We start from the raw sequence: 23,605 nt of genomic DNA on the forward strand, positions 1-23,605 counted from the left end.
TAAACAACTTTTCGACAAGTCGAGCTTATTCAAGGATATTCCATCCAAGTCCATCAATTTTATAGATCCATTTACTTTCAAAAAGTATTCATCTATCTTGGATTTCATGGCGTATAGCCATTTTAACAGAGTCAGGGCCCATCATAACTTCTTTGTATGTAGTTGGTTTATCATTGTTCAAAATCAATCCTTTGTCCACAAATCATTTATTTGATCACAAAGTAAACCATACCTACAAGGTTAATAAGTACTTCGATCTCCATGGCTAAAACACTTTGTAGTCATGGAAGCCATGATCGTCGTGGCCGCTTCCGGAATCAATTTCCGATGCTGCGCTACTCTGATCATTATGCTCAGGTTCATAAACCTTATCAAGTTCTATTGTCCTCCCACTCAAATACTTCGCTAGAAAACAATTTCTTGGAAATAAGCAAGTAACATTAACAAACACTTTTGTCTTTTACTTCATAGTGGAAAGAATTCCTAATTAATTCTTTGGGATAACCAACAAAGACATTCATCCGATTTTGGTTGTAAACTTATTTATCTTATGCTATGCATACCAAAATTTAAGAAAGGACTATTAGGGTTCATACCCATGCCATAACTCGTATGGTGTCATTTCAACGGATCATGATGATGCTCTATTCAGTGTAAAAGCGGTAGTCTCTAAAGCATAATCCACAAAAATATAATGGCTTCATTTTATTTTATCTCATCATTAATCCAACAAGGTTTGGATACGTCTCTCGGATACTTCATCATCACTATGATACTCCAAGAAACGTGAGTTGTAGAACAACTTCATAACTCTCTTAGATGTTCGCTAAAACTCGTAATTCAAATATTTCCACTATGATCTAATCATAGATATTTGACTTTTCTATTACGATGATTTCCACTTCATGCTGAAATTTATTTGAATCTATTCAAATATTTCAAACTTCTTCCTTATCGAATATATCCACATATATATACTCAATTCATTGTTGGAAGTTTTCATGAAGTAGAAGAATCTCCCGCACACAACTTGTAGGATAACGTTGCATAGAAAACAAAAAAATTCCTACCGCGAACACGCAATCCAAGCCAAGATGCAATCTAGAAGACGGTAGCAACGAGGGGGTATCGAGTCTCACCCTTGAAGAGATTCCAAAGCCTACAAGATGAGGCTCTTGTTGCTGCGGTAGACGATCACTTGCCGCTTGCAAAAGCGCGTAGAAGATCTTGATCACGATCGGTTCCTGGCGCCACGAACGGGCGGACCTCCGTACTCGGTCACACGTTCGGTTGTTGATGAAGACGACGTCCACCTCCCCGTTCCAGCGGGCAGCGGAAGTAGTAGCTCCTCTTGAATCCGACAGCACGACGGCGTGGTGTCGGTGGCGGTGTAGAAGTCCGGCGGAGGTTCGCTAAGCTACGCGGGAAATATGAAGTGGAGGAGCAAAGCTAGGGTTTGGGAGGGGGTGGCCGGCCACTCAAGGGGGGCGGCCAAGCTATAGTCTTGGGGTGGCCGGCCCCCTCCCTTGGCCCCTCATTATATAGGTGGATCCCAAGTGTTGGTGTCCAAGTCTTCGAATAAGACCCGAAACCAAAACCTTCCATAGGAGGGGGCAAACCTAGCCCAACTAGGACTCCCACCCAAAGGTGGGATTCCCACCTCCCATGTGGGGGGTGGCCGGCCCCCTATGGTGGAGTCCACTTGGGACTCCACCCCCACTAGGGCTGGCCGGCCATGGAGGTGGAGTCCCTTGTGGACTCCACCTTCCTTGGTGGTTTCTTCCGGACTTTTCTAGAACCTTCTAGAACCTTCCATAGAACCTTCCGCGATATTTTATTTCACATAAAATGACATCCTATATATGAATCTTATTCTCCCACCATTCCGGAACTCCTCGTGATGTCCGGATCTCATCCGGACTCCGAACAAATATTCGAACTCCATTCCATAATTCAAGTGCTACCATTTCAACATCCAACTTTAAGTGTGTCACCCTACGGTTCGAGAACTATGCGGACATGGTTGAGTACTCACTCCGACCAATAACCAATAGCGGGATCTGGAGATCCATAATGGCTCCCACATATTCAACGATGACTTTAGTGATCGAATGAACCATTCACATAAATTACCAATTCCCTTTGTCTCGCGATATTTTACTTGTCCGAGGTTTGATCTTCGGTATCACTCTATACCTTGTTCAACCTCGTCTCCTGACAAGTACTCTTTACTCGTACCGTGGTATGTGGTCTCTTATGAACTCATTCATATGCTTGCAAGACATTAGACGACATTCCACCGAGAGGGCCCAGAGTATATCTATCCGTCATCGGGATGGACAAATCCCACTGTTGATCCATATGCCTCAACTCATACTTTCCGGATACTTAATCCCACCTTTATAGCCACCCATTTACGCAGTGGTGTTTGGTGTAATCAAAGTACCTTTCTGGTATAAGTGATTTACATGATCTCATGGTCATAAGGACTAGATAACTATGTATCAAAAGCTTATAGCAAATAACTTAATGACGAGATCTTATGCTACGCTTAATTGGGTGTGTCCATTATATCATTCACACAATGACATAACCTTGTTATTAATAACATCCAATGTTCATGATTATGAAACTAATCATCTATTAATCAACAAGCTAGTTTAAGAGGCATACTAGGGACTTCTTGTTTGTCTACATATCACACATGTACTAATGTTTCGGTTAATACAATTCTAGCATGATATATAAACATTTATCATAAACATAAAGATATATAATAACCACTTTATTATTGCCTCTAGGGCATATCTCCTTCAGTCTCCCACTTGCACTAGAGTCAATAATCTAGTTTACATTTGTAAAGATATAACACCTTGGCCTTCTGGTGCTTTATCATGTTTTGCTCACGGGAGAGTTTTTAGTCAACGGATCTGACATGCTCAGAAACGTATGTATTTTGTAATTCATTTGCGTCTCAACGCATCACTCATTTCCAAATGAGTTGGCATTAAATATGTTTGATCTTCTGATGGAACCTTAATTCCGCGGTCTGAAATATGTCACTAATATTGTCACACACAATATAGCTTCAAAGTTCTGACTCTTGTCGGAACTACACCAAGTTCTCAAAGAACCTCTTGACTTAACATCTTTTGTCATTGTCAAAACAATGACATAATCTGCCTTCTTTTGTAGAATCCGTCACAATATTTAGAACTCTTCTAAATCTAGCATAGACAACTTCTAGCTCATTGTGCTATTTAAACAATACTTAGTCAAATTTGAGATTGAAATTATATTTTATATGTGACAAAACCAATATCGGTGTAACACCTTACAGCGATTTGTTTGTCATTTCTTCATACAAAAATATATATATATATATATCCTTAGTTCTTCTAAAGTACTCAAGGATATTCTTACTGTCGTCCAATGATCATCATATGAATCATCCTGGTATATGCTCATAACACTTTATAGCACATGATATCTGATTGTGTACATATTATTCGTGATTTATAATCACTCATGTGTTTTTACTCATTGAGTGTCAGATACACTCAAGTCTTGTTAAACCTTCACATGACAAGAACATTTTCTTAATATTTCTATATTGAACTTCTTCAATATCCATCATATGTACTTTGACTTAAACTTATTTATGTGTTTCAATCTATCTTCATAGATCTTGACACTAAATTTGTTTCAGTCTATATCCTTTCATTGAAGTTAATTCTCAATGAAACCTTTTTAATCAAGTATATAATTACATCATTTATAACCAACTATATGTCACCTACATAAAGTATTATAAATGTGTCTTAGCGCTCCCACTTAATTTCTTGCAAATGCAAGCTTCTTCATCGTCTCTGATGAAAAAAAACTCTTTGACTATTTCATCTGGTGAAGATTCCAACTCCGTGATACTTACTTCATCCAATTGAAGCTTGTATACCTATCTAGTATTCCACGGACCAGCAAAACTCTTGGTTGTATCTTGTATACATACTTCATTAAGTAGTGTATTTTGCCATCCTACTAGCATATCTCATAAAAGAAATATGTAGTGATTACTAGAATAATCCACATAGACTATAAGCATTGCTACGGAAGATCTAATCTTATCGTATTCAACTCTTTGAACTTTGTCGTAAACAATTTTTCGACAAGTCAAGCTTTCTTCAAGGATATTTCATCCAAGTCTATCAATTTCATAGATCCATTTACTTTCATAAAGTATTCATCTATCTTGGATTTCATGGCGTATAGCCATTTTAACGGAGTCAGGGCCCATCATAACTTCTTTGTTTGTAGTTGGTTTATCATTGTTCAAAATCAATCCTTTGTTCACAAATCATTTATTTGATCACAAAGTAAACCATACCTACAAGGTTCAATATGTACTTCGATCTCCATGGCTAAAACACTTTGTAGTCATGGGAGCCATGATCGTCGTGGCCGCTTCCGAAACAAATTCGATGGTGCGCTACTCACAGTCATTATGCTCAGGTTCATAAACCTTATCAAATTATATTGTCCTCCCACTCAAAAACTTCACTAGAAACAATTTCTTGGAAATAAGAAACGTTGACAAACACTTTTGTCTTTGTCTCCATAGTGGGAAGAATTCCCAATCAATTCTCTGGGATAACCAACAAAGACATTCATCCGATTTTGGTTGTAAACTTATTTACTTATGCTATGCATACCAAAATTTAAGAAAAGACTATCAGGTTTCATACCCATGCCATAACTCGTATGGTGTCATTTCAACGGATCATGATGATGCTCTATTCAAAGGTGTAAAAGCGGTAGTCACTAAAGCATAATCCACAAAAATATAATGGCGTCATAATATTTTATCTCATCATTAATCCAACAAGGTTTGGATACATCTCTCGGATACTTTATCATCACTATGATACTCCAAGAAACGTGAGTTGTAGAACAATTTCATAACTCTCTTAGATGTTCGCTAAAACTTGTAATTCAAATATTTCCACCATGATCCAATCATAGATATTTGACTTTTCTATTACGATGATTTCCACTTCATGCTGAAATTTATTTGAATCCATTCAAAATGTTTCAAACTTTTCCTTATTGAATATATCCACATATATACTCAATTCATTGTTTGAAAGTTTTCATGAAGTAGAAGAATCTCCCGCACACAACTATGCCCAAGTGAACCACATACATCATCATGTATTTTTCACTAAGTTAGTTGTCTGCTCAACTTTTGGCCTATGAACGGTATTTTAATCATTCTCTTTATAAAAGATTTGCAAGCGCCAAATGATTCAAAAATCAAATGACTCCAAAAATCCATTTGCATGGAGTTCCTTCATGCGTTCCTTTCTAACATGACCTAAATGGCGGTTCCACAAATAAGTGGAATTCAAATCATTTGCCTTATGGCATTTTAGCGTCAGTGTTATGTATGTGTGTTTCACCATTAAGATTTATAATAACTTATCCATCGTACATGGAGTAATGTCATAATTTAAACAACTCATTGTTTTATTTGACCAGTAGCAAAATAACAATTTATTAAGCTCTTTATTATAAATTCTAAGGGCTAGATAGAATGCCAACGACGAACATAATAACACTTTATTTTTGTTTCTGACGTGCATTCCTATCATATTCCTTGTCAGTCACTTAGGCCATTGTATTCTTGTATTGCGTTGTTTTTGTATGACACTTCATACCAACCAATATAGTACTAATACCCAAGAATTTCATAGTGTGACTTAACTAGAAATACAACCATAACATGTATATCATTTATATACACCTGAGCTAGACTTTCTAGTCTTTTTTTTTCTTTTTGCCAAAATATCTTTTGCAGTTTCTCTTTTAGCTTTCCTCATTATTCAGAGAAACATATCAACTTCAATAACTTCTCGGTTTGTTGGTCGAATACCAATAACCTTGAGGTTCTTACTTTGAAGTTGATCATCATATGACAAGTGTTCCAGATTTCACTATTAGTAACTTTGTAATATGATGAACAATTTCACTCATAATTTTATCCATCATATCATGACGACTTTCCGAGACCATGTCTGTACATGCTAGGCTCGTAAAGTTTTAACCTTGGTATTTGCATGTGCAAATCTAGCTTGCACCCGTTGTATGCACTCGTAGAATCTATCACACCCGATCATCACGTGATGCTTCGAAACGACGAGTCTTAATAACGGTGCATATTAAGGATGGTCACTTCATGGATATGCGAATATTGTTAGTGCCCCAATAGTTGGAGGATTGTGACGCTCAGCGTCTTCAACCTTCATACATTCCCATAAAACTTATGAGTTTATGTAGTCTCACCAAATTATATTCTATTATCTTGTAATAAGGTCTTAGATATCACATATATCTCATACCTTGATTATTTCTGAAAACTAAATTTTCAGCTCCTTACTTTTCAAACATATTTGAACTTTCAAGTTTCATGGAGACAAGATAACTTTAGGTACTAATTGAAACCATAGCTCTTTGAATCAATAATGTGAGGTTTACTAAAAGTTTGCAATAGGACTTAATCAATTCTTGATTCTTTAACAATACGGTACCAATCCGTAAAGTTTCTTGTCAGATTTTAACAAAGATTTCTATCTCAATAACAAGACTAGCGCATAGTAGTAAACGGATGCCAATACTACAAAATTAATTCAAAATACTACTCAGACTATGTTTATGATAATTAGTTCATGTTTTAATCTAATTACTAATGAACTCCCACTTAATACAACATCCCTCATAGTTGTTAAGTGGTACACGATCCAAATCCACTACACCAAAACCGATCATCACGTGAGATGATGTAGCTTCAATGGTGAACATCAACATGTTGATCATATCCTCCATATGACTCGTGTTCAACCTTTCGGTTTCCGTTGTCCCGAGGCCATGTCTATACATGCTAGGCTCGTCAAGCAAACCCAAGTATTCCGCGTGTGCAACATGGCTTACACCCGTTGTATGTCAAGTTTATCACACCCGATCATCACGAGATGCTTCAAAACGTCGAACAATGCAACGGTGCATACGAGGGAAGAACACTTTATTATCTTGATATTAATGTGAGGGATCATCTTATAATGCTACTGTCGCGATCTAAGCAAAATAAGATGCATAAAAGGATTAACATCACATGCAGTTCATATGTGATATGATATGGCCCTTTTGTCTTTGCGCCTTTGATCTTCATCTCCAAAGCACGGATATGATCTCCATCATCTTCGGGCATGATCTCCATCATTGTCGGCGTAGCGTCAAGGTTCATGGCGCCGTCTTCATGGTTGTTCACCTCATGTAGCAACTATAACAACTACTTTGAAATACTACTCAACATGAAATTTAAAGACAACCATAAGGCTCCTGCCGGTTGCCACAATACAATAATGATCATCTCATACATATTCATCATCATATCATGGCCATATCACATCACCAAACCCTGCAAAAACAAGTTAGACGCCTCTAATTTGGTTTGCATATTTTACGTGGTTTAGGGTTTTCGAGAGAGATCTAATCAACCTACGAACATGAACCACAACGTTGATACTAATGTTTTCAATAGAAGAGTAAATTGAATCTTCACTATAGTAGGAGAGACAGACACCCGCAAAGCCTCTTATGCAATACAAGTTGCATGTCGAACGAGGAACAAGTCTCATGAACGCGGTCATGTAAAGTTAGTCCGAGCCGCTTCATCCCACTATGCCATAAAGATGCAAAGTACTCAAACTAAAGATAACAAGAGCATCAACGCCCACAAACCATTGTGTTCTACTCGTGCAACCATCTATGCATAGACACGGCTCTGATACCACTGTAGGATAACGTTGCATAGAAAACAAAAATTTTCCTACCGCGAACACGCAATCCAAGCCAAGATGCAATCTAGAAGACGGTAGCAACGAGGGGGTATCGAGTCTCACCCTTGAAGAGATTCCAAAGCCTACAAGATGAGGCTCTTGTTGCTGCGGTAGACGATCACTTGCCGCTTGCAAAAGCGCGTAGAAGATCTTGATCACGATCGGTTCCGCGCCACGAACGGGCAGCACCTCCGTGCTCGGTGACACGTTCGGTTGTTGATGAAGACGACGTCCACCTCCCCGTTCCAGCGGGCAGCGGAAGTAGTAGCTCCTCTTGAATCCGACAGCACGACGGCGTGGTGTCGGTGGCGGTGTAGAAGTCCGGCGGAGCTTCGCTAAGCTACGCGGGAAATATGAAGTGGAGGAGCAAAGCTAGGGTTTGGGAGGGGTGGCCGGCCACTCAAGGGGGCGGCCAAGCTATAGTCTTGGGGTGGCCGGCCCCTCCCTTGGCCCCTCATTATATAGGTGGATCCCAAGTGTTGGTGTCCAAGTCTTCGAATAAGACCCGAAACCAAAACCTTCCATAGGAGGGGGCAAACCTAGCCCAACTAGGGACTCCCACCCAAAGGTGGGATTCCCACCTCCCATGTGTGGGGTGGCCGGCCCCCTATGGTGGAGTCCACTTGGGACTCCACCCCCACTAGGGCTGGCCGGCCATGGAGGTGGAGTCCCTTGTGGACTCCACCTTCCTTGGTGGTTTCTTCCGGACTTTTCTAGAACCTTCTAGAACCTTCCATAGAACCTTCCGCGACATTTTATTTCACATAAAATGACATCCTATATATGAATCTTATTCTCCGGACCATTCCGGAACTCCTCGTGATGTCCGGGATCTCATCCGGGACTCCGAACAAATATTCGAACTCCATTCCATAATTCAAGTGCTACCATTTCAACATCCAACTTTAAGTGTGTCACCCTACGGTTCGAGAACTATGCGGACATGGTTGAGTACTCACTCCGACCAATAACCAATAGCGGGATCTGGAGATCCATAATGGCTCCCACATATTCAACGATGACTTTAGTGATCGAATGAACCATTCACATAAATTACCAATTCCCTTTGTCTCGCGATATTTTACTTGTCCGAGGTTTGATCTTCGGTATCACTCTATACCTTGTTCAACCTCGTCTCCTGACAAGTACTCTTTACTCGTACCGTGGTATGTGGTCTCTTATGAACTCATTCATATGCTTGCAAGACATTAGACGACATTCCACCGAGAGGGCCCAGAGTATATCTATCCGTCATCGGGATGGACAAATCCCACTGTTGATCCATATGCCTCAACTCATACTTTCCGGATACTTAATCCCACCTTTATAGCCACCCATTTACGCAGTGGTGTTTGGTGTAATCAAAGTACCTTTCTGGTATAAGTGATTTACATGATCTCATGGTCATAAGGACTAGATAACTATGTATCAAAAGCTTATAGCCAATAACTTAATGACGAGATCTTATGCTACGCTTAATTGGGTGTGTCCATTATATCATTCACACAATGACATAACCTTGTTATTAATAACATCCAATGTTCATGATTATGAAACTAATCATCTATTAATCAACAAGCTAGTTTAAGAGGCATACTAGGGACTTCTTGTTTGTCTACATATCACACATGTACTAATGTTTCGGTTAATACAATTCTAGCATGATATATAAACATTTATCATAAACATAAAGATATATAATAACCACTTTATTATTGCCTCTAGGGCATATCTCCTTCACAACTATGCCCAGTGAACCACATATATCATCATGTATGTTTCCACTAAGTTAGTTGCCCGTTCAACTCTTGGCCTATGAATGGCATTTCAGTCATTCTCTTTAGAAAAGACTTGCAAGCGCCAAACGATTCAAAAATCGAATGACTCCGAAATTCCATTTGCATGGAGTTCCTTCATGCGTTCCTTTCTAACATGACCTAAATGGCGGTTCCACAAATAAGTGGAATTCAAATCATTTGCCTTATGGCATTTTAGCGTCAGTGTTATGTATGTGTGTTTCACCATTAAGATTTATAATAACTTATCCATCGTACATGGAGTAATGTCATAATTTGAACAACTCATTGTTTTTATTTGACCAGAGCAAAATAATAATTATTAAGTTCTTTATTATAAATTCTAAGGGCTAGATAGAATGCCAACGACGAACATAATAACACTTTATTTTTGTTCCAGACGTGCATTCCTATCATATTCCTTGTCAGTCACTTAGGCCATTGTATTCTTGTATTGCGTTGTTTTGTATGACACTTCATACCAACCAATATGGTACAAATACCCAAGAATTTCATTGTGTGACCAAACAAGGAATACATCCATAACATGTATATCATTTATATACACCTGAGCTAGACTTTCTAGTCTTTTCTTTTCTTTTCTCGCCAAAAATATCTTTTGTAGTTTCTCTTTTAGCTTTCCTCATTATTCAGAAAAACACTTTAACATCATTAACTTCTAGGTTTGTTGGTCAAATACCAATAACCTTGAGGTTCTTACTTTGAAGTTGATCATCATATGACAAGTGTTTCAGATTTCACTATTAGTAACTTTGTAATATGATGAACAATTTCACTCATAATCTTATCCATCATATCATGATGACTTTTCCGAGACCATGTCTGTACATGCTAGGCTCGTAAAGTTTAACCTTAGTATTCGCATGTGCAAATCTGGCTTGCACTTGTTGTAAGCACATGTAGAATCTATAACACCCGATCATCACGTGATGCTTCGAAACAACGAGTCTTAGCAACGGTGCATACTAAGGATAATCACTTCATGGATATGCTAATATCGCTAGTGCCCCAATAGTTGGAGGATTGGGACGCCTTGCGTCTTCAACCTTCATACATTTCCATAAAACTTATGAGTTTATGTAGTCTCACCAAATTATATTATATCATCTTGCAATAAGGTCTTAGATATCACATATATCTCATACCTTGATTATTTCTGAAAACTAAATTTTTCAGCTCCTTACTTTTCAAACAGATTTGAACTTCAAGTTTCACGGAGACAAGATAACTTTAGGTACTAATTGAAACCACAACTCTTTGAATCAACAATGTGAGGTTTACTAAAAGTTTGCAATAAGACTTAATCATTTCTTGATTCTTTAACAATACGGTACCAGTCCGTAAAGTTTCTTGTCAGACTTTAATAGTATTTCTATCTCAATTACAAGACTAGCGCATGGTAGAAAACGGATGCCAATACTACAAAATTAATTCAAAATACTACTCAGACTATGTTTATGATAATTAGTTCATGTTTGAATCTAATTACTAATGAACTCCCACTTAATACAACATCCCTCATAGTTGTTAAGTGGTACACGATCCACATCCACTACACCAAAACCGATCATCACGTGAGATGATGTAGCTTCAATGGTGAACATCAACATGTTGATCATATCATCCATATGACTCGTGTTCAACCTTTCGGTTTCCGTTGTCCCGAGGCCATGTCTGTACATGCTAGGCTCGTCAAGCAAACCCAAGTATTCTGCGTGTGTAAACATGGCTTACACCCATTGTTTATGAACGTAGAATCTATCACATCCGATCATCACGAGATGCTTCGAAACGACGAACTGTTGCAACGGTGCATACGAGGGGAGAACACTTTATTATCTTGATATTAATGTGAGGGATCATCTTATAATGCTACCGCCGCGTTCTAAGCAAAATAAGATGCATAAAGGATTAACATCACATGCAATTCATAATGTGATATGTGATGTCTACGGGTGCTTCTATTCTTGTAGACAGTGTTGGGCCTCCAAGAGCAGAGGTTTGTTGAACAGCAGCAAGTTTCCCTTAAGTGGATCACCCAAGGTTTATCGAACTCAGGGAGGAAGAGGTCAAAGATATCCCTCTCAAGCAACCCTGCAATTACGATACAAGAAGTCTCTTGTGTCCCCAACACACCTAATACACTTGTCATATGTATAGGTGCACTAGTTCGGCGAAGAGATAGTGAAATACAAGTGGTATGAATGAATATGAGCAGTAGTAACGGCGCCAGGAAAGTGCTTGCTGGCGTGCAGTTGATGGTAGTAATATTGCAGGAAGTAAACAAGCAGTAAAATAGTAAACAAGCAGCGATTTCAGTATTTGGGAACAAGGCCTAGGGATTATACTTTCACTAGTGGACACTCTCAACATTGATCACATAACAGAATAAATAGATAAATGCTATACTCTACACTCTCTTGTTGGATGATGAACACCACTAATTGTGTAGGATTACACGAACCCTCAATGTCGGAGTTAACAAGCTCCACAATATTCGATATTCATGTTTAAATAACCTTAGAGTGCACGATAGATCAACACAACTAAACCAAGTACTAACATAGCATGCACACTGTCACCTTCACACTACGAAAGGAGGAATAGATCACATCAATACTATCATAGCAATAGTTAACTTCATAATCTACAAGAGATCACAATCATAGCCTACGCGAAGTACTACACGATGCACACACTGTCACCATTACACCGTGCAGGAGGAATAAACTACTTTAATAACATCACTAGAGTAGCACACAGATAAATTGTGATACAAAACACATTGCAATCATAAAGAGATATAAATAAGCACTTCACTATGCCATTCATAACAGCGAATAAGTATTCTGTGAAATATAGCCTAAGAGACCCACACGGTGCACACACTGTCACCTTTACACACGTGGGACAAGGAGTCTTCGGAGATCACATAAGTAAAACCCACTTAACTAGCATAATGACATCTAGATTACAAGCATCATCATATGAATCTCAATCATGTAAGGCAGCTCATGAGATTATTGTATTGAAGCACATAGGAGAGAGATGAACCACATAGCTACCGGTACAGCCCCGAGCCTCGATGGAGAACTACTCCCTCCTCATGGGAGACAGCAGCGTTGATGAAGATGGCGGTGGTGTCGATGGAGAAGCCTTCCGGGGGCACTTCCCCGTCCCGGCGGCGTGCCGGAACAGAGACTCCTGTCCCCAAGATCTTGGCTTCGCGATGGCGGCGGCTCTGGAAGGTTTTCTCTGGTTTCATCGAACGTAATAGGGTTTTCGCGACAGAGACCTTAAGTAGGCGGAAGGGCGGTGTCAGAAGGGGTCTGGGGCCACCAGACACTAGGGCGGCGCGCCCCCCTCCTGGGCCGCGCCGCCACCATGTGTGGGCCCCCTGTGGCCCCTCTCTGGCGGCTCTCGGGTGTTGTGGAAGCTCCCGGGGATTCTAAGATGCTGGGCGTTGATTTCGTCCAATTCCGAGAATATTTCCTTACTAGGATTTCTGAAACCAAAAACAGCAGAAAACAGCAACTGGCCCTTCGGCATCTCGTCAATAGGTTAGTTCCGAAAAACGCATAATAATGACATAAAGTATGCATAAAACATGTAGATATCATCAATAATGTGGCATGGAACTTAAGAAATTATCGATACGTCGGAGACGTATCAGCATCCCCAAGCTTAGTTCTCGTCATTCCCGAGCAGGTAAACGATAACAAAGATAATTTCTGGAGTGACATGCCATCATAACCTTGATCATACTATTGTAAGCATATGTAATGAATGCAGCGATCAAGACAATGGTAATGACATGAGTAAACAAATGAATCATAAAGCAAAGACTTTTCATGAATAGTACTTCAAGACAAACATCAATAAGTCTTGCATAAGAGTTAACTCATAAAGCAATAAATCAAAGTAAAGGTATTGAAGCAACACAAAGGAAGACTAAGTTTCAGCGGTTGCTTTCAACTTATAACATGTATATCTCATGGATAGTTGTCAATGCAAAGTAATATAACAAGTGCAATATGCAAGTATGTAGGAATCAATGCACAGTTCACACAAGTGTTTGCTTCTTGAGATGGAGAGAAATAGGTGAACTGACTCAACATAAAAGGTAAAAGAATGGCCCTTCGCAGAGGGAAGCATTGATTGCTATATTTGTGCTAGAGCTTTTATTTTGAAAACATGAAACAATTTTGTCAACGGTAGTAATAAAGCATATGTATCATGTAAATTATATATTACAAGTTGCAAGCTTCATGCATAGTATACTAGTAGTGCCCGCACCTTGTCCTAATTAGCTTGGATTAACACGGATAATCATTGCATAACATATGTTTCAACGAAGTGTCACAAAGGGGTACCTCTATGCCGCCTGTACAAGGGTCTAAGGAGAAAGTTCGCATTGGATTTCTCGCTTTTGATCATTCTTCAACTTAGACACCCATACCGGGACAACATAGACAACAGATAATGGACTCCTCTTTTAATGCTTAAGCATTCAACAACAGATAATATTCTCATAAGAGATTGAGGTTTTGTGTCCAAACTGAAACTTCCACCATGATTCATGGCTTTAGTTAGCAGCCCAATGTTCTTCTCTAACAGTATGCATACTCACACCATTTGATTGTGAAAACCGCCCTTACTTCAGACAAGACGAACATGCATAGCAACTCACATGATATTCAACAAAGGTAAAAAGTTGATGGCGTCCCCAGAAGCATGGTTATCGCACAACAAGCAACTTAATAAGAGATAAGGTGCATAAGTACATATTCAATACCACAATAGTTTTTAAGGCTATTTTGTCCCATGAGCTATATATTGCAAAGGCGGATGATGGAAATTTAAAGGTAGCACTCAAGCAATTTACTTTGGAATGGCGGAGAAATACCATGTAGTAGGTAGGTATGGTGGACACAAATGGCATAGTGGTTGGCTCAAGGATTTTGGATGCATGAGAAGTATTCCCTTTCGATACAAGGCTTAGGCTAGCAAGGTTATTTGAAACAAACACAAGGATGAACCGGTGCAGCAAAACTTACATAAAAGACATATTATAAACATTATAAGACTCTACACCGTCTTCCTTGTTGTTCAAAACTCAATACTAGAAATTATCTAGACTTTAGAGAGACCAATTATGCAAACCAAATTTTAGCAAGCTCTATGTATTTCTGTTATCACCAGATTTTGGCCAAATCAGGAGGTGGGCCGTAAGGGAGATGGGCTTGGAAGATTACACGTGGAAGATCTCTGAAGCGGCCTTGCACGAAGAGTTTGGGCTAGATTGCCCGTGTATCTTTAATTATAGTAGATTACATCTTAGATTAGAAGATAGAGTTTTACCCGTGCACGGTTAGGTGCACGCCTGAATTAGAAAGTCCCCTGGACTATAAATATGTATCTAGGGTTTATGGAATAAACAACAACCAACGTTCAACCAACCAAATCAATCTCGGCGCATCGCCAACTCCTTCATCTCGAGGGTTTCTACCGGTAAGCAACATGCTGCCTAGATCGCATCTTGCGATCTAGGCAGCACAAGCTCCACGTTGTTCATGCGTTGCTCGTACTGAAGCCTTGTTGATGGCGAGCAACGTAGTTATCATAGATGTGTTAGGGTTAGCATAGTTCTTCGCGTAACATGCTATCGTAGTGCAACCCTTGCATATCTAGCCGCCCTCACACCTATCTCAGGTGTGGGGGCGGCACCCCACTTGATCTTTATTTAGTAGATCCGATCCATTACGATCGCTCCTCGTTCATCGAGGATTAGTTTAATATCTGCAATAGTTAGGCCTTACAAAGGGTTGGAGGATCCAGCGGCACGTAGGGTGTCGTTTGCTAGTCCTAGACAGGATGTTCCGGGGATCAACCTCGTGTTGGTTTTTAGGCCCTATCTAGGATCGGCTTACGATCACCGTGCGTGGCCGCGAGGCCCAATCGTGAGTAGGATGATCCGATTATGCGGTGAAAACCCCAGATCGTCGTAGATCTCATTAGCTTTATCTTGATCAAGCAGGACCACCATATATTCGTGCACCTCGTACGAATCATTGGGTGGATCGGCTCCTTGAGCCGATTCACAGGATAACCTGAGAGCCGATCGAGGCTCGTATTTAATGTTTACGTGTATGCCATGCAGGAAACTAAGCGAGGCATCTCCATCACCTTCCTGACCAGGTATAGGTCAGGTGGCACGCCCTTGCAATCAGCATCGGACGTGTGACCAGAAGGCTTTGCGGGCCGTCGCTCGGAGGGACCTCGGCGAGCCGCAGCCCTAGGTTGTTCCCGGCTCTACTGTGTTGCCCGTCGCTGCCCGCCGGTGGGTTTCGGACGTCAACACATTCTGGCACGCCCGGTGGGACAAGCTTCTACATCAACCACATCGCCATCTACATCTGAGATGGCGGACGGCACGCCAGTCACGTACGAGGATCTGACCGACGAGCTCAAGAAGAAGTACGACGAGATCAAAGTCATCCTCGAAGCCGACCTCATCGGCTCTTTCCACAGAACCCGTTCACATGGCATCAGGTGGAAGGGGTTCTCGCCTAATGGTGCACTAGATGGGATAGACCTCTCTGCCCCGTCGGAAGAACGCACCAGGTCCCTGCGGCAGGAGATCAACTACTTGGTGGCTCACTCGCTACACCGCCACTCTGAGAACCTGGTCAACACGTTGGTGAAGGAGATATGCCCTAGAGGCAATAATAAAGTGGTTATTATTTATATCTTTATGTTTATGATAAATGTTTATATATCATGCTAGAATTGTATTAACCGAAACATTAGTACATGTGTGATATGTAGACAAACAAGAAGTCCCTAGTATGCCTCTTAAACTAGCTTGTTGATTAATAGATGATTAGTTTCATAATCATGAACATTGGATGTTATTAATAACAAGGTTATATCATTGTGTGAATGATGTAATGGACACACCCAATTAAGCGTAGCATAAGATCTCGTCATTAAGTTATTTGCTATAAGCTTTTGATACATAGTTACCTAGTCCTTATGACCATGAGATCATGTAAATCACTTATACCGGAAAGGTACTTTGATTACACCAAACACCACTGCGTAAATGGGTGGCTATAAAGGTGGGATTAAGTATCCGGAAAGTATGAGTTGAGGCATATGGATCAACAGTGGGATTTGTCCATCCCGATGACGGATAGATATACTCTGGGCCCTCTCGGTGGAATGTCGTCTAATGTCTTGCAAGCATATGAATGAGTTCATAAGAGACCACATACCACGGTACGAGTAAAGAGTACTTGTCAGGAGACGAGGTTGAACAAGGTATAGAGTGATACCGAAGATCAAACCTCGGACAAGTAAAATATCGCGAGACAAAGGGAATTGGTAATGTATGTGAATGGTTCATTCGATCACTAAAGTCATCGTTGAATATGTGGGAGCCATTATGGATCTCCAGATCCCGCTATTGGTTATTGGTCGGAGTGAGTACTCAACCATGTCCACATAGTTCTCGAACCGTAGGGTGACACACTTAAAGTTGGATGTTGAAATGGTAGTACTTGAATTATGGAATGGAGTTCGAATATTTGTTCGGAGTCCCGGATGAGATCCCGGACATCACGAGGAGTTCCGGAATGGTCCGGAGAATAAGATTCATATATAGGATGTCATTTTATGTGAAATAAAATGTCGCGGAAGGTTCTATGGAAGGTTCTAGAAGGTTCTAGAAAAGTCCGGAAGAAACCACCAAGGAAGGTGGAGTCCACAAGGGACTCCACCTCCATGGCCGGCCAGCCCTAGTGGGGGTGGAGTCCCAAGTGGACTCCACCATAGGGGGCCGGCCACCCCCCCACATGGGAGGTGGGAATCCCACCTTTGGGTGGGAGTCCTAGTTGGGCTAGGTTTCCCCCCTCCTATGGAAGGTTTTGGTTTCGGGTCTTATTCGAAGACTTGGACACCAACACTTGGGATCCACCTATATAATGAGGGGCCAAGGGAGGGGGCCGGCCACCCCAAGACCATAAGCTGGCCGCCCCCCTTGAGTGGCCGGCCACCCCCTCCCAATCCCTAGCTTTGCTCCTCCACTCCATATTGCCCGCGTAGCTTAGCGAAGCTCCGCCGGACTTCTACACCGCCACCGACACCACGTCATCGTGCTGTCGGATTCAAGAGGAGCTACTACTTCCGCTGCCCGCTGGAACGGGGAGGTGGACGTCGTCTTCATCAACAACCGAACGTGTGACCGAGTACGGAGGTGCCGCCTGCTCGTGGCGCCTAACCGATCGTGATCAAGATCTTCTACGCGCTTTTGCAAGCGGCAAGTGATCGTCTACCGCAGCAACAAGAGCCTCATCTTGTAGGCTTTGGAATCTCTTCAAGGGTGAGACTCGATACCCCCTCGTTGCTACCGTCTTCTAGATTGCATCTTGGCTTGGATTGCGTGTTCGCCGTAGGAAAATTTTTGTTTTCTATGCAACGTTATCCTACAAAGGGTATCGAGCCGTGTCTATGCATAGATGGTTGCACGAGTAGAACACAATGGTTTGTGGGCGTTGATGCTCTTGTTATCTTTAGTTTGAGTACTTTGCATCTTTATGGCATAGTGGGATGAAGCGGCTCGGACTAACTTTACATGACCGCGTTCATGAGACTTGTTCCTCGTTCGACATGCAACTTGTATTGCATAAGAGGCTTTGCGGGTGTCTGTCTCTCCTACTATAGTAAAGATTCAATTTACTCTTCTATTGAAAACATTAGTATCAACGTTGTGGTTCATGTTCGTAGGTAGATTAGATCTCTCTCGAAAACCCTAAACCACGTAAAATATGCAAACCAAATTAGAGACGTCTAACTTGTTTTTGCAGGGTTTGGTGATGTGATATGGCCATAATGTGATGATGAATATGTATGAGATGATCATTATTGTATTGTGGCAACCGGCAGGAGCCTTATGGTTGTCTTTAAATTTCATGTTGAGTAGTATTTCAAAGTAGTTGTAATAGTTGCTACATGGAGGACAATCATGAAGACGGCGCCATTGACCTTGACGCTACGCCGACGATGATGGAGATCATGCCCGAAGATGATGGAGATCATATCCGTGCTTTGGAGATGAAGATCAAAGGCGCAAGAACAAAAGGGCCATATCATATCACATATGAACTGCATGTGATGTTAATCCTTTTTATGCATCTTATTTTGCTTAGATCGCGACGGTAGCATTATAAGATGATCCCTCACTAAAATCTCAAGATAATAAAGTGTTCATCCTTAGTAGCACCGTTGCCAAGTCTTGTCGTTTCGAAGCACCTCGTGATGATCGGGTGTGATAGATTCAATAAGTACATATGACGGGTGCAAGACAGTTTTGCACATGCGGATACTAAGGTGGCCTTGACGAGCCTAGCATGTACGTACATGGTCTCTAACACGTGATACCGAAAGGTAGAGCATGAATCATATGGTTGATATGATGAACACTTTGAGTGTTCGCCATTGAAATCACACCTTTTCTCGTGATGATCGGGTTTAGGTGCGGTGGATTTGGTTCGTGTGATCACTAAGACAATGCGAGGGATATTGTTTTGAGTGGGAGTTCACTTAGGTTTTTAATTATGTTGAATTAAAATTTGAACTCAATTTGTCATAAACTTAGTCTAAACTATTGCAAATATATGTTGTAGAGATGGCGTCCCCAATCAATTTTAATCGGTTCCTAGAGAAAGAGAAACTTAAGAGCAACGGTAGCAACTTCACCGACTGGTTCCGTCATGTGAGGATCTTCCTCTCTCGGCGGAAATCTGCAATTTGTGCTTGATGCACCGCTAGGTGACCCTCCCGCAGAAGATGAATCCGATGAAGTAAAACTGTTTACGCAACTCGGAAAACTCGGTACTCTCAAGTTCGGTGTGCCATCCCGTGTGTCTGGAATCCGATCTTCAAAAACGTTTTGAGCACCATGATCCTCATGAGTTGATGAATGAGCTGAAAGCTATATTCGAGACTCATGCGGCCGTGGAATGCTATGAAGCATCGAAACATTTCTTCACTGTATGATGGAAGAAGGCAGCTCCGTTAGTGAGCACATGCTCGCCATGACCGGGCATGCGAAGAAACTCGATGACTTGGGAATAGTGATTCCTAACAGACTGGGGATTAATCGTGTCCTTCAATCACCGCCACCAAGTTACAAGAACTTTGTGATGAACTACAATATGCAGAACATGAACAAGGAGTTACCTGAACTTTTGGCATGCTAAAAGCTGCTGAGATTGAGATCAAGACAGAGCACCAAGTGATGATGGTCAACAAGACCACCAGTTTCAAGAAACAGGCAAGTCTAAGGGAAAATTCAAGAAGGGTGGCAAGAAAGCTGCCACGCCTCCTATGAAACCTAAGAACGGCCCTAAGCCTGATGCTGAGTGCTATTATCGCAAGGAGAAGGGACACTGGAAGCGTAATTGCTCCAAGTATCCGGCTGATCCGAAGAGCGGCCTTGTCAAGAAGAAGAAAGAAGGTATATTTGATATACATGTTATAGATGTTCATTTCACGGTTCTCGTTCTAGTACTGGGTATTTGATACTGGTTCGGTTGCTCATATTTGTAACTCGAAACAGGAACTAAAGAATAAACGACAACTACCGAAAGATGAAGTGACGATGCGCGTTGGAAACGGATCCAAGGTCAATGTGATCGCAATGGCACACTTCCTCTACATCTACCTTCGGGATTAGTTTTAAGCCTAAATAATTGCTATTATGTACTGCGTTGAGCATGAACATTATATCTGGATCTTGTTTAATGCAAGACGGTTATTCATTCAAGTCTGAGAATAATGGTTGTTCTATTTTTATGAATAATATCTTTTATGGTCGAGCACCACAAAAGAATGGCTTATTTACGTTAGATCTCGATAGTAGTGATACGCACATACATAACATTGATGCTAAGCGAATTAAACTTAATGATAATTCTACTTATATGTGGCACCTTTATCGTCTTGGTCATATTGGAGTGAAACGCATGAAGAAACTTCATACCGATGGATTACTTGAATCACTTGACTTTGAGTCACTTGATAGATGCGAAGCATGTCTAATGGGAAAAATGACAAAGACTCCATTTTCTCAGTATGATGGAGCGAGCTACCGACTTATTGGAAATCATACATACCGATGTGTGTGGACCAATGAGCGTAGCATCGCGCGGTGGTTATCGTTATGTTCTAACCTTCACAGATGATCTGAGTAGATATGGGTATATCTATTTCATGAAACATAAATCCGAAACTTTCGAGAAGTTTAAGGAATTTCAAAGTGAAGTAGAAAATCAACGTAACAAGAAGATCAAATTTCTACGATCTGATCGTGGAGGTGAATATCTGAGTTATGAGTTTGGCATGCATTTAAAGAAATGCGGAATACTTTCACAATTGACACCGCCGGGAACACCTCAACGAAACGGTGTGTCCGAACGTCGTAATCGAACTCTCTTAGATATGGTTCGTAGTATGATGTCTCTTACTGATTTGCCGTTATCATTTTGGAGTTATGCATTAGAGACAGCCGCATTCACTTTAAATAGAGCACCATCAAAATCCGTAGAAACGACACCGTATGAATTATGGTTTAATAAGAAACCTAAAGTTTATCGTTCCCTGAAAGTTTGGGGTTGCGAAGCTTTGTGTAAAGAAGTTACAACCGGACAAGCTAGAACCCAAAGCGGAGAAATGCGTCTTCATAGGTTACCCTAAGGAAACTATAGGGTACACTTTCTATCACAGATCCGAAGGCAAAATCTTTGTTGCTAAGAACGGAACCTTTCTTGAGAAAGAATTTCTCACTAAAGAAGTGACTGGAAGAAAAGTAGAACTCGATGAGATTGATGAATCTATACTCGTTGATCGAGTAGCGCAAGATCGAAGTTGTACCTGTACCGCCTACACCGGCAACAGAGGAAGCTAATGATAATGATCATGAAACTTCAAACGAGGAAACTACTGAACCTCGCAGATCGACAAGGGAACGTGCCACTCCTGATTGATATGATCCTTGTCTAAATGTCATGATTGTAGATAACAATGATGAGGACCCTGCGACGTATGAAGAAGCGATGATGAGCCCAGATTCCAACAAATGGCAAGAAGCCATGAAATCCGAAATGGGATCCATGTATGATAACAAAGTATGGACTTTGGTAGACTTACCCGATAGCCGAAAGGCTGTCGAGAATAAATGGATCTTCAAGAGAAAAACAGATGCCGATGGTAATATTATCGTCTATAAAGCTCGACTTGTCGCAAAGGGTTTCCGACAAATTCAAGGAGTTGACTACGATGAGACTTTCTCACTCGTAGCGAAGCTAAAATCTGTGAGGATTTTGTTAGCAATAGCTGCATTTTTCGATTATGAGATTTGGCGATGGATGTCAAAACGGCGTTCCTTAATGGAGACATTGAGGAAGAGTTGTATATGGTACAACCCAAAGGTTTTGTCGATCCTAAAAATGTCGACAAAGTATGCAAACTTCAGCGTTCAATCTATGGACCGAAGCAAGCATCAAGAAGTTGGAACCGACGCTTTGATAAGGTGATCAAAGACTTCGGGTTTATACAAAGTGTCATGGAGAGGCCTGCATTTACAAGAAAGTGAGTGGGAGCTCGTAGCATTCCGATATTATATGTAGATGACATATTATTGATCGGAAATGATATAGAACTATTAAGCGATGTTAAGGGTTATTTGAATAATAGTTTTTCAATGAAAGACCTTGGTGAAGCATCGTACATATTAGGCATCAAGATTTATAGAGATAGATCAAGACGCCTAATAGGGCTATCACAGAGTACATATCTGGACAAGATTCTAAAGAAGTTTAGAATGGACGAAAGTAAGAAAGGGTTCTTACCTATGTTACCAGTGCAAGGTATTGAGTAAAACTCAAGGACCGGCTACGGCAGAAGAAAGAGAAAGGATGTGTAACATCCCCTATGCTTCGGCAAAGAGGCTCTATTATGTATGACATGCTATGTACAAGACCGGATATAGCACATGCCGTTAGTTTGACTAGCAGATATCAAAGTGATCCAGAATGGAACATCGGACAGCGGTCAAGAATATCCTGAAGTACTTGAAAAGAACTAAGGATATGTTTCTTTGTTATGGAGGTGACCAAGAGCTCGTTGTAACAAGTTACACCGATGCAAGTTGGAACACTGATCCCGATGACTCTAAGTCACAACTGCAGGTACGTGTTTATATTGAATGGTGCTGCAAGTCGGGCAAGCTCGAAGCGGTGCACGGTGGCGAAGTCTTCAACAGAATCAGAGTACATAGCAGCTTCAAGAGGCTTCATCGAAGCGGTATGGATGAAGAGGTTCATTGTAGAGCTCGGTGTGGTTCCTAGTGCATTGGACCCATTAATCATTTATCGTGATAACATGGGTGCCATCGCCAATGCACAAGAGCCAAGGTCACACAAGAGGCTGAAGCATATCAAGCTGCGTTACCACTCGATTCGCGAGTACATCGAAGATGGAGAAGTAAAGATTTGCAAAGTACACACTGATCCGAATGTAGCAGATCCGTTGACTAAAGCTCTCCCTAGGGCAAAGCATGACCAACACCGAATGCCATGGGTGTTAGGTATATTACAATGTAATCTAGATTATTGACTCTAGTGCAAGTGGGAGACTCAAGGAGATATGCCCTAGAGGCAATAATAAAGTGGTTATTATTTATATCTTTATGTTTATGATAAATGTTTATATATCATGCTAGAATTGTATTAACCGAAACATTAGTACATGTGTGATATGTAGACAAACAAGAAGTCCCTAGTATGCCTCTTAAACTAGCTTGTTGATTAATAGATGATTAGTTTCATAATCATG

Source organism: Lolium perenne, chromosome 7 (assembly GCF_019359855.2).
Source record: "Lolium perenne isolate Kyuss_39 chromosome 7, Kyuss_2.0, whole genome shotgun sequence".
Taxonomy (NCBI): Eukaryota; Viridiplantae; Streptophyta; class Magnoliopsida; order Poales; family Poaceae; genus Lolium; species Lolium perenne.